The 4,848-nt window shown below is 36.2% G+C and overlaps 1 pseudogene; it reads right to left on the reverse strand.

Annotated features, from left to right (window-relative positions):
* Positions 1-243: 243 nt before the first annotated feature.
* LOC133869048 ((-)-germacrene D synthase-like) lies at positions 244-4,247 on the reverse strand (annotated as a pseudogene).
* Between the last annotated feature and the right edge of the window lie 601 nt (positions 4,248-4,848).

A 4,848-nucleotide genomic window follows, 5' to 3' on the forward strand; every position in this document is an offset into this window, starting at 1 on the left:
CACTTTATTGATTTAATTTGAGTCTCAACCGCAACTACGACATAACATCTTTAAAAAAAGAAAAAGAAAAATTATTCATTTTCAAGAGGTACATTTTCTAACTTAATAACTTCATTCTACAACCATTTCAACTTAATAATTTCAATCATTTACTAACTTAATAAATTCATTCTACAATAAAATAGAGGCACATTTTCTTTATTCTTCTAGGAATGTAACTATTTCAAATCTTTGTGCTGCAAATCATCCATGCTCATAAAGCACAGGCTCAATAAGCAAAGAAGCCACAAAGTCTTTGAGAACATCCTCAGAATTTGTGTAACCATCTTCATCCTTGTATATGACATCCATCGCACGTGCAAGGTTGATAATTGGCATCACAAGGGGCACGGGAACTGGGGTTGGGAAAAAGCACTCTTCGTTTATATCCTTCCATGCATCTGTAACTTGTTTCCGTAATTCTTCGATTGCTTCTTTTTCTGTGGCACCATGTTGTATCATGTAACATTCAACAGCCAAGGCAGCATGCCCTCTCTTTTGGTCAAACTAAATGTATTGAATTATTATGTTAGAAGGGCATCACATGTTTGGAATATTGAAGAAATAAATAAATAAATATATATATATATATATATATATATATGTTTGGAATATTGAAGAAATATATATATATATATATGTTTTTATAAATTACAATAATTATTATACAGAAATAAAATAATACCTTGTGTGACACCATGTCATCCATAAGTCTAGCAATCACTGTTGAAGCTCTGACTACTTTAGGGACACTGACCAACCACTCAAAGGAATCTATTCTAACAATGTCTCCCATTCCTACCAAGGATGTGGTTGCTAACAGTGGGTAGCCAAAGGAAATTATGGCAATCTGCATATATTCATGGACCATTGGTATGTATTTATGATTTAACCATTTGGCTTCACGAAAATAAGCTCTAACTTGATTTTTCATCTGAGACAAAAAGAGATTTATAATCAGATTTTCAAATTTTACGAAAAACTCAACGTTTTCCTTTTTCTTTTATCCCTCAAATGCATGAATTTAATTTTTACATTAGGCTTACGACAGAATTGATTCTTAGGGTTTAGGTTTGTACCAAATCGATCATTGTACGTGGTACAAAAGTGATCTTATAGCTCATTATGTTCAAGGACGGAGCTAGAAGCTCTTATGGGCAGGGACCAGTGGTTAAAATTTTTTGGGAAGAACTCGGCTTTTTTATATATATATGATTCCTACTGCAACGACTAAAACAGTTGAAAAGATCCAACTAAACCCAACTAATTAAAACACTACTCTCGGATATTAATCGAGAGTTAGGCAGAGAATAATCTTGGACTTTTTCTCCTAAGTAGTAGAGGATTGTAAATGTAAGCGTATCAAATGCTTGCCATTATAATCCACCATGCAGGTGTCCATGCTTATGAAGGCACAGGATCAACGAGCAAGGAAGCTTCAAAATCTTTTAGCACAATTTCAGCATGCGTGTACCCATCTTCATCCTTATAAATGACATCAATCACACGTGTAAAAATGAGAATTTGAGGCACAAGGGGCATGGGGACAATGGTTGGATAGAGGCACTATTGGTTTATGTCCTTCCAGGCATTCTTTTTGGAATTCCTTAATTGCTTCTGCTTCTGTAGCACCATGTTGTTTCATATAGCATTCAATCGTCGAGGCACTGTGCCCTCTCTTTTGCTCAAACTAGAAAAATTAAATCTTAACCTCAGAAGAGCCTCACATGTTTGGAATATTAAAGTAATTAACCAAAACAACATAGTACCTTATGTGACACAATGTAGTCCATGAGTCGGCAAGCCACTGTTGAAGCTCTTAGCATTTTAGGGTTGCTGAACAACCACTCGAAGGCATCTTTTGTAATAATATCTCCCATCCCAACCAAGGATGTGGTTTCTAACATCGAGTACCCAGTGGTAACTAGTGCAATGCGCATATACTCATCCATTGATGGTATGTGTTTCTGGTGGAACCATTTGGCTTCATGAAAGTAAGCTCTAACTAGATTCTTCATTTGAGACAAACTAGCAACTACAAATTAGATTATAATTAATATGTTACCACACAATAAACATTTTTTTTTTCTCTTTTTTTCTAGGGATTTTTTTTTTTGGTGTGTTGGGGGGGGGGGGGGGGGGGGGTCCTCAAATTCTTAAATTTTTGTATGTATGATATTGCTTACTGCTTCTCTTGCATATCTGGCGCGGTATGATCTTCCTTCACCAATTTTTTGATCCATTTCACTATAAACGTCTAGGAGTGCTCGGTAACACCTTTTCATGTACTCCGGAAGTTGATCTATGGCACCAATATCCCACCTGTAAAGTAGGTAGACTTGTGAATTGACTTTTGCAAATAATATAACAAAGGGAAGAATAAAGGATGAGGAAGTGTGTTAATGTCAACCTCTCGATTGCATCACTAAAGAGCTCAAGTTCTTCAAGTGTGCCATATACATCGTAAATGTCATCAATAACGGAGGTCATGGCTATATTCGGGCTCGAAGTATAGTCCCAATATCCAGAAGTAACATTCAACCACTCTGTCTCTTATAAAAGGTAATTCCCTTGAAAAGTTCAAGTCTTTCCACCACCTATAAACATAGTTTAGCATAATCATATTGTCAACCTAGAGTTATGTATAAGCTGCTCACACTTGCAACTCTGACATAGTTGAATATCTAACCTTGTAATTTCAGAAAGTTCTTTCTGGTGCAATTTCTGCAATAGGTTGAAATCCAACTTTGCGAAGGTAAGAAGGACTTTGTTATGTGAAGCGTCTTCTTGGTAGACAGAAAAGTAATGTCTTGCCTCTAGCCTTGGTAGTCCTTTGCGGATAGGCTGCTTTAAGGCATGGCTTACTTATGCTGCAAGAGGAGGGCATAAGTGAGATGCTACTGACTCAAGATGTGTGCAGTGAAAGACAAGAGCTTCATCTAGTATATCTTCCCCATGCACCCTGAGATGTGTGGCTTCATACAAGCTCAACATTCCTAGTGCATCATTGATAAGTGATTCCTTAAAATTCCCTTTGTTGTCCTTGAACTTGGTGAACATATCTGCTTCACGATTTAGTCACATATAATGAATCAGCCACTCTCTTGTTGGGCTTTCTGTAATTTGTTGCATATATGTGGACTAAAGCGTGACCCATTTTGTTGTTTTCTTTGAGTTTGATTCTTAATAAATTTCTCAAACATGATTTTTTTAAAAAATAAAAAAAAAACATTTACATTAGAGCTTGCTATATTTTATGGTGATCCAATTCTCAAATGGGTTGGTGACAATAATAATTAATGCAACGAAAGATGAGTGAAGTTCAAACACTCCTTATTTTGTATAGAAAGAGAAGAAAAATGCAACTAACGTACATAGTCAGTGATGAGAAAAGTTGGTCCTGCCTACTATGTTTCCAATGATTAATTAAGGGACCACTCTTAGAAGAAGCCAATAGTAGCACATGGGATGCATGCTCTCCTAGGATGTTTGAGAACATATTCAAGTCTGTACTATATATGTTAAATGCGACACCGATTGTTTGTGCATATTAAGTTAATTTTCCCAAATAGAAATGACAGAAGAATTGTTTAAAACCAATAAAAAATTAAAGAAAAAAATAAAAAAGAAAAAAAGAAAAAAAAACCTTACCACACGAAATATAATAACCATGATGTCTAAGTAACCGAAATTGAAGAGCAACAGTGTAAAGGTCGTCATCATCTTCATGGTCATGAAGAGTCTTGTGCAATTGTTGTAAAATTTCTTGAATCTCTTTTTTAAAATGGTAAGACACGCCTAGGCGCTGAATTGCGTCAATAAAGTTTAGCTTTTGTGATGACTTTTCACCTGGAGCCATTAGCATCTTCCTCACTTTTTCCTTCAATTCCTGAACTTGTTCATTTATTTCCTCATGATCAATTTCCTGCACGTGCTTGCAAATTAATGAATAAAAATTATTATATGAATGTTAATGAAAAGTTATACAAAATAAATCTCTAGTTTAAACATGTTGGCATGCATGATCAAATGCACACATGTACAATCAAGGGGACAATAATGAAGTTTATCAAGAATTCATGATCAGAAGCATATGTTAGGAAATGGTCACCCTAAATTCTAGGATGATAATTTGCTAAGCGACGGTTAGTTTCTGGCATAGCATTTTGGGATGGAGCAACTATTATTGTTGAAACTTGAAAAGGCATTTTATTTTATTAGTAATATTTGAAGTAGGCACTTAGACACCTTTTATGTATATATATGCTAGATGTTCTTTGAGGGGGCTAATATGAGAGAAAAGAGTTTCATGCTCAGATATTTATAGCAGAGGCTATAAACCGCATCATAATAGCATCTCCAACATAGATGAGTGGATGGGTACCACAAATTTTGGTGTCGGCAAAATTAAACAACAACCACTCTGTTCATGCATGTGAGAGCAAGATCAATCGCTGGTTCACTTTGGTCTTTTCCATGCATCATCTTTAGTCCTTATTCGTGTCTTCGTACGTGGTCTTGTCACAAACCTTGGCCCTGTTTAGAAACCCCCATTCCCCTTCCCCTCCCCTGCCTTTCTCCCTGTCGGTACTGTTCATGTCAGTACGAATGTTGAACTTTTGAAAAAACTCACTTCCTCGTTACATTTCATTTTCCTATTTTACCCTTCAGCAACACGCTGAAAATTTTTTCCCCCTGTCATACTGCTCGGCATGTCTCTCCAAAATTTCACTTCCCTCTCTCTCCCCATTCACTTCCCTCCAAACCCAGCCCAGAAGGCAGAAAAGCGACCCTCTCTCTCTCTCACTC

This window comes from Alnus glutinosa, chromosome 5, assembly GCF_958979055.1.
Source record: "Alnus glutinosa chromosome 5, dhAlnGlut1.1, whole genome shotgun sequence".
NCBI lineage: Eukaryota > Viridiplantae > Streptophyta > Magnoliopsida > Fagales > Betulaceae > Alnus > Alnus glutinosa.